The sequence below is a fragment of the Notamacropus eugenii genome, chromosome 4, assembly GCF_028372415.1.
Source record: "Notamacropus eugenii isolate mMacEug1 chromosome 4, mMacEug1.pri_v2, whole genome shotgun sequence".
Classification (NCBI taxonomy): Eukaryota; Metazoa; Chordata; class Mammalia; order Diprotodontia; family Macropodidae; genus Notamacropus; species Notamacropus eugenii.
The window spans coordinates 80,922,464-80,936,902 of NC_092875.1; the positions used below are offsets into that span (position 1 = coordinate 80,922,464).

The 14,439-nt window shown below is 40.3% G+C and overlaps 1 protein-coding gene across 1 annotated transcript in view; it reads left to right on the forward strand.

Annotated features, from left to right (window-relative positions):
* The window catches only part of LOC140500178 (uncharacterized), a 58,304-nt gene that overhangs the window by 11,798 nt on the left and 32,067 nt on the right, over positions 1–14,439 (forward strand). The window lies entirely within an intron of this gene.

Below are 14,439 nucleotides of genomic sequence, written 5' to 3' on the forward strand. Positions count from 1 at the left end.
TATATTCTACCTCATTCATGAACCATAATTTTTCTGAACTATTTACCAATCAATGGGCCTCTACTTTGTTTCTAGTTCTTTGCTACATGGGCTCTTTTTAGTTTGCTATGGTGTTTTACAGATTTGTGTGGTAAAGCCTCTTTAAAATAATGGGTTTCTCCCAAATAGGTTGTTGCATTTAAATATGGTGAATTTGTACATATATGGAGCAGCTAGGTGGCTTAGTGGATAGAGTACAGGGCCTGAAGTCAGGAAGACCAGAGTTCAAATTTGGCCTCAGACACTAACTTACTAGCTTTGTGACCCTGGGCAAGTCACTTAAACCTGTTTGCCTTAGTTTCATCATCTGTAAAATGAGTTGGAGAAAAAAATGGCAAACTGTTCCAGTAACTGCCAGGCAAACCCTGAATGGGGTCATGAAGAGTTCAACACAACTGAGATTACTAAACAACAAAAATTTTGTAGAATTTTTTTTATTATATTTATATTTTTAATTTCAAAGATATATTTGTGGGGGTACAGCCTATATTAGATCAATATACCAAGGAGATGTGCTAATAATTCACTTTGCAAACAAAGGATTCTCAGTCTTCCTTGTCCTGAGAGGTGGAGCTGCACAGGATATATTTCTAGGAAATCAGCCCTGCCTACAACTACAGACTGATTCTGAGTGCCTCACTGTTTTTACCCAGGGGAGCCCTTTAAAGATCTCAGAGACTTGAATATACCAGTAATGACTGTGTTATATAAAGATACACATAGAGTTTGGTAAAATTCCTTTAGCACTTACTTGTTCAGTTATAGATTTTTTAAATCATTCTGATATTTCTGTATGCCCTTACTCTCCTCTCTGGGATAAGGGGCCAAGTGTGACTAGATTGATTTTTTTTTTTAATGTTTAAGCTGTTAATTAACACAGAGGCTCCTTTTAGGTATAGTACAGCTACTCTTAAAAATAATAAAATGTAATTCCAATATAGAAAATGTTCTGAAAGAAGTAGTAATCATTATCTTTGGAATACCTTAAGTAGAATTCCTACCAGGAGTAACATTCAAAGCTATTGTCCAGAACAAACATCTTTTTTTAGCCTAGTTGGTTACAAACATTTTCCTTCCACTGGCTGGAGGAAGTATCCAATGTCATCTGTAGGCAGATAGCAATGTCATGCAGGGAGAAGGGATATACCCAAGCAGTGAACTGAGAGAAAGGTCAATTGCTTTCTAGTTAGTCTTTTCTTCTCCCCTCTATATTGCACAGACTTATGACTTGATGTTCCGTTAGGGTTCAGATATGGACCAGGAATTTGATTTAGAACTAAACCATCAAATTGCCTTGTATCATGTTTCCTCTAGATCAAGAGTTTCTTAACCTGGGGTCTATAACTTTTAAAAAATGATAGCTTTCAATATTATTGGTTTCCTTTATAGTCAGACATATTTTATTTTATGCCAGGTAAGTGGCACAATAGATAGAGGTCTGGGTCTGGAGTAAGGATGATTAATCTTCCTAAATTCAAATCCAGCCTCAGACACTTACTGTGTAATCTGGACAAGTCACTTAGCCCTGCTTGCCTCAGGTTCCTTGTCTATAAAATGACCTGGAGAAGGAAATGGCAAACCATTCTAGTATTTTTTGCCAAGAAAACCCTAAATGGAGTCACAAGGAGACAGACACAACTGAAATAACTAAACAACAACAGCAACAAAAATTTTATTTTGTGGACCTGAAAACATTGTCCTGAGAAGGGATATGACACAAAAAAATGTTAAGAAGCACAAAATCATCTCCTGCTGGACATCTAGCACACACATCAGGAAATCTCAAACTTATGAGGTAGATATTATTGTTCAAAATCTCCATTTCTTTGGTTTAGTGGTCACAAAAAACTGAAAGACAGGAAAAAGTGGTCATGGATTCAGGTTCATGTTCCTGCTTCCATGTGCCTAGGCTTTGAGCTGCCATCATCCCTTGGAGTGGGGGAGGGGAGAGAAATCCCTTTTCCCCCCTTGCTGGAAGTCCAAGGTAGAAAAAGTGGTAGAAGATTCCCCAAAGAGGACCCAAAGAAAGGAAGTTTCTCCTTAGTCTTCTTACTGACCATTGAGTGAGTGATTCCTTCTAACTTTCAGTCACAGGTCATTTTCAACACAGTTTCCCAGTGCCAGGGACTTATAGGAGCCATTCAGTAGTTGAATCATTCCAGAAAAGCATATGACAGGAGCCAAAGTACAGGTCTAGCTCAATGGTAGAAGCCATATTCCCTTACCCCCCTAAAATCCCATAACTTCGTCTGGTGGATTGAAGGACTCAGTTGATCAAGGATATTCTTGGTCAATCCCCACTATACTCCTTCCCCAGATAAATATTTTTTGTCCCACACAATAAAATCAGAATTTGTTTGGGTTTTTTTTGGAGGGGTGGGATTGGGCATATTTTCCATATTACCAATTCTGAATAGTTCTCTGGAGACTTTAGGAATATGATGCTTTTTGGGGGGTCATGCTATACTGGGTGGTCCTTTCTAGGATCTCCTCTATCAAAGGTTCCAAAGTTCTTCAGAGAGACCTTGAGAATATCCTTGTATTGCTTCTTCTTACCTCCATGTGAGTGCTTGACTTGTATGAGTTTTCCATAAAATAGTCTTTTAGGCAAATATACATTTGGCATTCAAACAGCATGGCCAACCCATCAAGTTTTGTTTTCTGCAATAGAGTTTGAATACTTGATAGTTTAGCTCAAGAAAGGACCTCAGTGTTTGTTCCTTTATCTTGCCAGGTGATCCTCGCAATTTTCCTGAAACAATTTAAATGGAAGTGATTCAGTTTCCTGGTATGGTGCTGGTATATTGTCTAGGTTTCACAGGCATACAACAATGAAGTCAGCACAACAGCCCTGTAGACCTTCACTTGAGTAGTCAGTCTAATACTTTTTCTCTCCCACACTTCCCTTTGAAGCCTTCCAAACACTGAGCTAGCTCTGGCAATGAGTGTGTCAACCTCACCATCTATGTGTACATATCTGGAAAATATACTGCCAACATAAGTGAATTTGTCCACCATATTCAAAATTTCACCATTTGCTGTAATCAATGGTTCCACATATGGGTGGTGTCATACTGATTGAGGGTGAGCCTATGTTTTCTTGGTGTTGTTAGGACAAAATTAATACAAGTAGCAGAGAACTGATCCATGCTTTGTTGCATCTCAGCAGCGGAGGCTGCACTGAATGCACTATCATCTACAAACAAAAAATGCATCAATACTTCCTCTACTTTCGTTTTGGCTTGCGGCCTTTTCAAATTAAATAATTTACCATCAGTGCAATAGTTGAGTTTTTATCCTTGTTGAAGGAGTCTGACAACATTGCTGAAAACATCATGCTAAAAGTCATGGGAGCAAGCACATAGCCTTGCTTCACTCCATTGTTGACTGGGAAAGGGCTCAGCAGCCCTCACAACAGAAGCACTAGCCTTCCCTGAACACACCCTACATCCCATTTTGGTTGGTAGGGGGAAGTGGGAAGAGGCAGGGAGTCCCCTCATTTTAGGGGTGGGAGCAGTGAATTTCTAGAAGTTTCAGGAGAGAGGACAGAGACTTGATTGGGCTACCAACAGGGGGTCTCAGCCCTATTATTGTTGAACTCTGCAGTAGAAGGATGGGCCACAGGTTAGGTGACTCCAACTTTTAGCCTAGGCTGATTATGGTGGTGGTGACTAAGGAGTGAGATATGTAGGCAACATAGATAGATGTATGCCTCTCCATTCCTCCTGTTACCATCTTATGGGCCAAAAAATGTCCACTCTCATGTTTCTGGTTTCTGATCTGTACTCAGAAAAGGCAAAAAGAGCAAAAAGCATCTAGGAATGTGATGTTCAGGAACTCTTATCTAAGTTCATGTGGTTTTCAAGTACAGGAGAGATTTGACTTGTTCAGTTTAGCCCCGGAAGGTTGAACTAGGAGCAATGAATGGAAATTACAAGGAAGCAAATTTTGGCTTGATATAAGAAAAATAGTGGCAAGAGCTATGCCAAATTAGTGGGGGATCTGTACTTTGGCTCATTCTTGCAGAGACAGGACTGCTACAACTCTCCATTATCATTCTGAATACCCTGATAGGGTTGGGTTTTCCCTCTCTAATGTTACTGACTTGAACCCCCATTGGCTGTATTCCCCCACTACCCCACAGTTAGGTGTCAGTGAATAGTATCCCACTTCCATTTAACCACTTAATATCTATTAGCTTTCACAAAGGGATTTTAACTTCAAAGTCTCCTCAAGACACTGTCATTCTATTTTATCACCACTCTCCTGAAGTGGATTCCTCTCCACATTGATCAAGTTGTAAGCTAATAGAATCTGTGTACACATCCCTATGTCATATGAAAAGGTGACCTTACTCTACTTACTAAGAAAAACCCATCTACCCACATAAGGAATTAAATTCTAACCTGTCTTCTCCAATAGATTTCTTGTTCTGTCATACTTATTTTCACAGATAGCCCTGTCTACTAAGTTCCTTCCCTACAGCCTATGAATATACTCATGTATCTCCCATCCACAAAAAGCCCTCATTTGATTCTTCCTTCCCTATTATCATCCACCTCTTCTTTTTGTGTCCAGACTCCTTGAGAAGGCCATCTATGGTAGGCATTTTCACTTTCTTTTCTCTTACTCTCTTTTTAACCCCCTACAATTCATCTTTTAACCTCATCATTCTACTGAAACTGCTCTCTTCAATGTTACCAACTGTCTCTTAATTGCCAAACCCAATGGCCCTTTCTTTATTCTCATTCTTCTTGACTTCTCAGCATCTTTAGACACTGTTATTCTCATCTTTGATATAATCTTCTCTGAATGTGTTTTGGGACAGCATACTTTCCTGGTTTTTTTTTTTATCAGACTGCTTTTTCTCAGTATCCTTAACTAGATCCTTATCCAGATCGTACTCTCTAACAGCAGATGTCCAACAGGGTCCTGTCCTGGGTTCTCTTCTCCCCCTATACTATTTCACTTGATGATTTCATCAGCTTCCATGGATTGAATTATTGACTCTATGCTGATGATTCTCAAATCTGCCTGTGCTGTCCTAACTTCTCTGCTGTCCTCTGGTCTTGCATCTCCAACTGCCTTTCTAACATCTCAAACTGAACGTCCAGTAGATGTTTTAAACTCAACATATCTAAAAATGACCTTTACCCCTAAATTCTCTTTACTTCTTATCTTCCCTTTTATTGTTGAAAGAAACACCATCTTCCCAGTCCCCTAGGTTCACAACTTAGGTGTCATCCTCCACTCCTCACCATTTCTCACCTTTGATTCAATCTGTTGTCAAGGACCATTGATTTCACCTTTACAATATCTCTCTAATATGCACCACTTCAAAGCAGGTCATCATCACCTCATGGTAGGACTATTCCAATAGCCTCCTCTCCAATTCTGACCCCTCTCCAATGCATCTTACATTCAGTCATCAAAACTATTTCCCTATAATGAAGGTCTGACCATGCCATACACATACCCATTCATTAACTCTACCACCTTACTCCCTGCCATGTAGTCTTTGATCCAGTGACACTGACTTCCTGGTTGTTCTTCAAAAAGGACATGCCATCAACTCTGGGCATTTTCTCTGGCTGTACCCTTATATTTGGGGCAGCTAGGTGGTGCAGTGGATAGAGCACCAGTGCAGGAGTCAGGAGGATCTGAGTTCAAATCTCACCTCAGACACTTGACACTCCCTAGCTGTGTGACCTTGGGCAAGTCACTTAACCACAAAAGCCTCATCCTGGGTCATCTCCAGACATCCTGATGAATATCTGGTCACTGGATTCAGATGGCTCTGGAGGAGAAGTGAGGCTGGTGACCAGTACAGTCCTTTCTCACTCAAAACAAAGTCAAGTGCCAGTTATGTCATTATATCTCTGATGGCATGGTCTTCTTTGGCAACGAAGGACAAACACACACCCTTATATTCCCTCACTACTCCATAGTTTAGTTTCAGTGACTAGGATATTGGGGTGTAGGGTGTGTTCAGGAAAGACTAGTATTTCTGTATCCACCTGTTACCTGGAGCTCCAAGAAGCTGCAGCATGCACAGTGGCCACACCTTGGCAAACCATTTTGGCAAACAGGCTAAACCAGGTTGAGGGGAACCAAGGGATCTCAGACCCTTTGGTGGATTAGGGGATTGTCTACCCCAAGCATGTGAAGACTTCACCTGGCATCATGGAGTAATGAGAACAATTTGTTCCAATGGCCATGAAGTGACTGAAGCAGGCACTGTGGAGCTCTTAAAGCTTGTTTAGCCAACAAAGATTCCACTGTTATCCACAGTATTCCAAGCCATCACCAGTCATCTTGACTTTGTCATGCCACTGGACTTTGATGACTCTGGAAGAGAGAGTGAGGCCAATGACCGTGCAACAATGCCTCACTTAAATCCAATTTATACATGAATCAAAAGACATAACCCATACCATCTTACCATTTTTACCTATCTCAAAGTCCTGTGGCAACAGGCAAGTGATGAAGCATCAGGTATGGATACACTGGGAGCTGTAGTCATAATCCTGCACAAAGGTGACCATGGTCATAAGGTTACCTTCTCACTGGAAGCAGCAGTGGGATTCAGTAGCCCCCTGGGCATCTGAACAACTGCATTGTTCTAGGACTTCATTTAAAGGATTTTAAAGGACTGCATTGCTCACCTCCTGGTGTGAGGACATACACACACATACAATTCCATTCACCATCAGTATATGGGATGTGCTCATACTTATAGACAACACAAAATTGAGTAGACCTGAAAGATGAACAGTTCTTGTTGTGAGAGAACTCAATAGGTATCACATTCAAACAGAAGCCCTGAGTGAAACAAGGCTGGCAAATGAAGGCCAGCTTACTGAAGTTGGAGCTGGATACACATTTTTCTGGAGTGGCTATAGTGAAGAGGAGCACTGTCAAGTTGGTGTAGGTTTTGTATTTATTGTTGCTGTAGGTTTCACAATCAAAATTAAGCTTGTATGCCTACCAAAAGGAGTGAATGACAGGCTTGTGACAATGTGATTGACACTTGCAGGAAAGTGCCATGCCACCATCATCAGTGCCTATGCTCCCACCATGATGAACCCTGTGAGGACAAAGAAAAATGTTATGAAGATGTAGAGATCCTCATCATCAAAGTGCCAAAAGAGGACAAGCTCAAAATTCTGAATGACTTTAATGCAAGAGTAAGCACAGACTACCAGACATAGCAGGGAGTCCTTGGGAAGAATGGAGTTGGAAACTGCAAAAGCAATGATCACTTACTACTGAAGACTTGTGCATCGCGTGACCTTCTCATCACCAACACTATCTTCCACTTATGGTGTTTAGACACAATAAAATTTTTCATGGATGCACCTTAGGAGCAAACATCGGATAAACTGAGGTTGAAGCCAACCCATCTCTAGCCAAATTTCCAATTGAAGAAGAGGTTTTGAATGCCATTAGACTTCTGTCATGTGGCAAAGTGCCTGGTGCTGATTTTATTCCAGCTGAGATTTACAAAGTGAGGGGGTCCATTGCTCATACAAAAGCTGACAGAAATTTTCTGGGTTATTTGGCAATAGAGGTCTGTATGTAATATTTGTCAAGGCTCATCAGAAGGCCTTTGACATTGTCAGTTGTGAGGGCAAATGGAAAATTATGTCAAAATTTGGTTGCCTGGAGACAGTCATCAGTACTGTACATCAATTTCATGATGTTATGCTTGCCTGGTTTCTGGATAATGGACAATGTTCTCACCCTTTCCCAGTCACCAGTGCAGTGAAGCAAGGCCATATGCTTGCTCCCATGCTTTTTAGCATGATGTTTTCACCCATGTTGTCAAATGCCTGCAAAAAGAATGAGCATATCAAGGCCATCTACCATACTGATGGTAATTATTTAACTTGAAAAGGCAACAAACCAAGACTAAAGTGGATGCATGATTTTGTTGTTTGCAGATGATTGATGTGGCCTCTGAAGCTAAGAGGCAACAAAGCATGGATGAGTTCTTTGCTTCTTGTATTAATTTTGTCCTAACAATACCAAGAAAACACAGCATCAGCTAGTATGACACCCACCATTCATATGTGGAACCATTGGTTACAGCAAATGGAGAAATTTTGAATATTGTGGATAAATTCACTTACCTTGACACTATACTTTCCAGATATGTACTGACAACCTGAAAGTTTGGTTAAGAAAAGGCAACAAGCTAAATGCGTACATTTTTATTATTCCCTTTACATAATGATTACATGGACTCACGGAGCCAGGATTAGATCTGGCTGCTTAATACAAGAATGGTCAGGCTTAAATATATTTTACTGTGAGAAAGAAACTCTCTTAGTTGAACAAATTGTAAATTTAGTGAGACAAGACAATTAACAAAGTAGTGTCAGATGGAATTTATGATTCCAGGCTGTGTGAATTTCCTCCTGTAGCATATGTCTCTGTGACACAGAATAAGAAGAAAATCCCACCATCCTGGTTGTAGGCATCCTGTCATAAACAGGTCTTTGAAATTGCTGACACAGGAAAGGGCATTCTTAATAGAGCTGACAAAGTTTCAATTGAAATTACGACCCAAGATATCTGTCTTTTCTTTACCATTAACATGCCATAGGAAATGGAAAAGGTCCCATTATTCAAGATAGTGTAAAGGTCTTGTAAGGAATGCTAAGTCAGCCCCATTTGGCTTTATTGACATAGCAAAAGGCATTCTCTGAGATTACTTCAGAGAACAAAGAGGCCATTAGGTCCAGACTCTTCTTAATTCAATTATTAAAGTTCAAAATTTATATTAAATATTATCAGTACACATAGATGGTGAGGTTGACACATTCATTGCCAGAACTAGCTCAATGTTTGGGAGGCTCCAAAGGGCAGTGTTGGAGAGAAAAAATATTAGACTGCCTGCCAAAGTGAAGGTCTACAAAGCCATTATGTTGACTTCATTGTTGTATGCCTGTGAAACCTAGATAATACACCAGCTGACACCACAGAACTGAATCACTTCCATTTGAATTGTTTTAGGAAAATTGTGAAGATCACCTGGCAAGATAAGGTAACAAACACAGAGGTCCTTTCTTGAGCTAAACTGCCAAGCATTCAAACTCTACTTCAGAAAGTAAAACTTGATGGGCTGCTCACATTGTTTGTATGCCAAATGTATACTTGCCTATTTTATGCATGACTCACACAAGGCAAGCACTTTAGTGGTGGTCAGAAGAAGCAACACAAGGCCACTCTCAAGATCTCTTTGAAGAACTTTAGAATGGACTGTGTGACATGGAGGACACTGCCACAGACTTCCCAGCATAGTGACCCCACATCACAGAAGGTGTTGTGCTCTATGAGCCAAGCAGAATTGAATTAGCTCAAAAGAAACACAAGATACACAAATTTAGAGAATCCACCCCAAATGTTCACATGGACTATTTGTGCCCAACCTGTAGTAGAACATCCCGAGCTTCTATTGGTCTGATCAACCACAGTTGGATACACTGTAACTTAACTCTAACATTGTGATGTCATTTTGATCCTTTTTGAGGAGGAAGGGCAACAACCAACCAACCCAATTAACCCCATATGTGGGATGCTCTCTTTCCTTATCTCTGTCTCCTGGCTACTCTGACTTCAAGTCCAAACTAAAATCCCATTCTCAATAGGAAATATTTCTCAACCCTTCTCAATTCTAGTTCCCTTTTTCTGATACTTATTTATTTCCCCTGTATATAGCTTGTTTGTATATATTCATTTTCTGGTTATTTTATCCATTAGATCGTGAGCAATCTCCTTTGAGGATAAGGACTATTTTTTTGCTTTGTTTTGTATCCCCAGCAATTAGCAAAGTACCTGTCCTGTACTAGGCACTAAATAAATGCTTATTGACTGAATGAATAACAGTTACATTGAAATAGACTGCCTCTGAAGATAGTAGGCTTAATGGATGGCCTTCAAGAAAAACCTGACTGTCTGGCATGTTGTAGTGGGAATACTTTTCTAAGTATAGACAGGGCTGCTGAGGTCCCTTCCAACCATGAAATTCTGAGATTCCAAGATACCTCCCAACACTACTGCTCTGTGATTATGGGATTTTTGTGAAACATTCCTAAATTTTGAATCCCCTTCTCCAACTACTTCATTTCCTTACACAAACTGACATCTGGTTTTCCCCTCAGGACAATTCATGCCTCAAACCTGTCTTCAGAGGATGTTCTGTTCTATTCTATTATTCTATCCTATTTATTCTCTATGTTCTGTGTTAACACAGGGATCCTAGTTTATGGGACCATTCTATAGATAATTCTATACCTTCACCTGTTTCTGTTACAGACTACCCAATAGGAAAAGACAGTCATCATTGTACTTTCTTTTTGTGACTTAATACATTTATGATACTACATTTTAGTAAAGACACATTCAGAAGAATTCAACTACCAGGGAAATATGAGAATCAGCTGAAGGAACAGGGTATATTTAGCCTGGAAAAGAAAAGATTTAGTAGAGGCATAATTATTTTGTTTCCCCCCTCCCCCCAAATATCTGAAAAGCTGTCACAGGGAAGAGGAATGAAAATTATCTTCTTGGCATTAGGTCAAAACACTAAGCAGCATGAATAACTTTGATTACATCAAATTGAAAAGTTTTTGCACAAAGCCAATGCAAATAAGACTAGGAAGGAAGCAGAAAACTGGGAAAGAATTTTTACAACTAATGTATGTGATAAAGGTCTCATTTCTAAAATATATAGGGAAGTGAGTGAAATTTATAAGAATCCAAGTCATTACCCATTTGATAAATGGTCAAAGGATATGAACAGGCAGTTTTCAGAGGAAGAAATTAAAGCTATCTATAGTCATATAAAAAAATGCTCTCAATCACTTATTGATTAGAGAGATGCAAATCAAAACAGCTCTGAGGTACCACATCATATCTATCAAATTGACAAAATAGAAAGATGAAAAACATTGGAGAAGTTGTGGAAGAGTTGGGACACTAATTCTTTGTTGTTAGAACAGTGAGTTTATCCAACCCCTCTGGAGAACAGTTTGGAACTATGCCCAAAGGGCTATAAAAATGTGCATATTCTTTGACTCAGTATGCATCTAGGGCTATATCCCAAAGAGATCATAAAAATGGAAAAAGGACCCATATGTACAAAAATATTTATATTAGCTCTTTTTGTGGTGGCCAAGAACTGGAAATCAAAGCGATGCCCATCAATTGAGGAATGACTGAACAAGTTGTGGTATATGAATATAATGGAATACTATTGTGCTACAAGAAATGACAAATAGGCAGACTTCAGAAAAATCTGGAAAGACGTATATGAACTGATGCTAAGTGAAGTGAGCAGAGCCAGGAGAACATTATACACAGTAATGTTGAGGTTTGGGGTGATGTGGGACCCCAAAATACCGACAAGCTGGGTCCTGCTCAAATGAATTTGACACAGGCTTCTTAAAGCCAAGGAAAAACAAAGTTTATTAAAGATTTGCCATACTGAGTTGTCTCTTAAGGAGCCTAAGCATTTGTAACACTTGTATTAACAAACAGGCCAGATAGAATCTCAGCTAGACAGTCTGAGCTGGATTGAATCTGAGTACCTTCATGGAGGGGAGATGGAACTTAAATATGGAAAAAGACTAAGGGAAGAATCCAGGTGTCTCCAAGCAGTTTCGGATCCCAGGGATGGTCTTGATAGGGGAGGTCAGTCTGGAATGTAGATCAAACCCAGGGAGGAGCTTGATGGGAGTGACCAGTAGTCCAGATAATCCACAATCCTGGCTGGGTAATTTGGACCTCAAAAGATGCTAAGTAATGGCTGGGAGGGAATACCAAAAGATTGCTAATGGGACCAGAAGTAGGAACGTGAAGAAAATGCTAAATCAATTAAGGGTATTCCTAGGAACACCCCAAAGCCAGGCTTTTGGGGCCCTTCAGACAAATGGGACAAAAGCCCTGCCCAATCCAAGGGGAAAAGGTCTTTGCTTGGGCTTATACCCTGAAGTGGATGTTATTTCCCCCCGGAGCCCCTGGGTTGAGAAATGTCTGTTGAGTTTCTAGGCACGGTTGGGCCCAGCCACTTTCTGTTGTGCCCCCCTTGCCTAGCAGCCCCCCCCCCCCCGTTGTGCCCCTTTGCCTAGGCAGCCACTCTGTTGTGCCCCTTTGCTTAGGAGCCCACTCTCTGTTGTGCCCCCTTGTCTAGTAGCAACTTGGGCCCCTGTCAAAACTGTTCTGTGAGATATGTTTGCTGTTAAAACCGCAAGGCTGTGCCGGGAAGTGCCGAAATGCTTAAAAGGCACACACACACCTTGTTCGGGGCTGCCTCCTCTGGGTTTTTCCAAGAGACAGCCGCCGGCTCATAAAGATGCTCCCAAATTCTCAATTGACTCTTGCCTGTGCTTTTTCTCGGTCCATCCATTTCAACCCCATCAGTAACAGCCATAGTTTGTGAGGACTGTTTTTGACAGACTTAACCCTTCACAGCAATGAAAGGACCTAAAGCATTTATGAAGGACTCATGTTGTAATATGCCATCCACATCCAGAGAAAGAATTATGGAGCTGGAATGTAAAATAAAGCAGACTATTTTCTCCTTTGTTATATTTTTCTCATGTTTTATCCCAATCATTTTAATTCTTCTATAACAACATATGTTTAATGTGAAATATGTTTAATAGGATTGCAAGTGTAGAACCTATATAAGATTGTATGCCATCATGGAAAGAAAATTTGAAATTTATGGGAGTGATTGTTGAAAACTGAAAACAAATAAATTAATAAATTTGCAAAAAAATATAATAGAAATTATAAAAAATAATCTGCTAAGAAGTAGATGGAAATTGCAGACAGGCTCAATAACCCAAACTTACTAACAATTAGAAATCTTCAAAACAAAAAATAACTTCAACACCCTGGTCAGACTGATGAGAATCCTGAGAACTCTGAGAGAAATATTTCACAGAGGGACACCACCAAGTTCTTTGCAGATGAACTGGGTTGTGTGTGGGCACCAGGTGGTGGTGAACAACGGGGATAAATAGACTTTCCCGACAAGTTAGATTTGCTACTACTCAGATCCAGGTGGGCCTCTGGCATCTAAAAAGAGCAAGGCTGTGTTGTTTGCATTCATATCTGATACCTCCCAATTGCTTCCAGCTTGTTTTCCACCCTAGATTACATCACTAGTTACCCCAATCCCATCAAGATCCTCCTTAGACCCTCCTCCTAGACCATCTCTAGACCTTTCCCATGGACTTTCTGGATATAAGTTCCATCTTGCCTCCACGAAGGTGCTCAGATTCAATCCAGCTCAGACTGTCTAGGTGAGATTCCATCTGGCCCACTTGTGAATACAAGGGTTACAAATGCTTAGGCTCCATAAGAGTCAACCCAATAGTTGAATCTTCAATAATGTTTTTCTTTGACTTTAAGAAGGCTTGAGTTGAATTCATTCGAGCAGGACCCGGTGTGACAGTATTTAGGGGTCCCCAGCACCCCTATACCTCAACAATGTCCATTGCTTTAATAATACACAAACCAAATTTTTAGCTTTGCAATCTCTCATTTTTCAACACCTATAACAGCATTGATATAGATGCTTTTTCTATAACAATGAACACATTTGATCCTATGACCTGCCCTATAAGACAAATACTCTTGGATCCTCATCCCCTTCCCATATGACCCAGGACTGACACTCTCTAAAGCTTCTTCATTGTCTTTCTTCTTCCTACTTTATCTCAGAGAAAAGGGTAAACAGGGATGAGAACATAGTGTAGTTGGACCTCAGATCATGGATTTAGAGGTGGAATTGTACTTAGGATCATTTATTACAATTCCCTCAACTTACAGAGGAGGAAACGAAGGCTCAAACAAGTGAAAATAACAGGTAGTAAGCTGCAGAACTGGGATTCAAACCAAGGTCCTTTGACTTCAAATCCACCATTTTTTTTCTGTTCTGCATTGCCTTTGCCAACGAAATTATTTGAATTGAAATTAAATGAAATTCTGAAGAACCAATTAACAACATGGACAGGAGTTTCACCTACAGGCTTCAGATTAACAGGATCTGAAATACAGAGCAACCCACACTGACTATGGGACAACCTTAGCTTTGCACACACATTATACTGCAACCAGCAAATAAGCAAGGAGTGGGAGAGTGATCTAAATAGTTGTGTGTGGGGGGAGAAAATCCCCAAACCCAACCACTGAACACCTTGTCATGGAGGGTTGTATCTATATTATCAGTGTTAGGGAATGGTTACACTTCTTTCTCCTGCCTTATGGAGAAAATTAAAAGAGTTGTTAGAGCAGAGGGCTGCTGAGACAGTAACAGGGACATTGTGCTTCATTTCCTTGCACTTCTCCAAGTAGCTGGGAGGAAGGCGGCTGGCTGTGGCAATT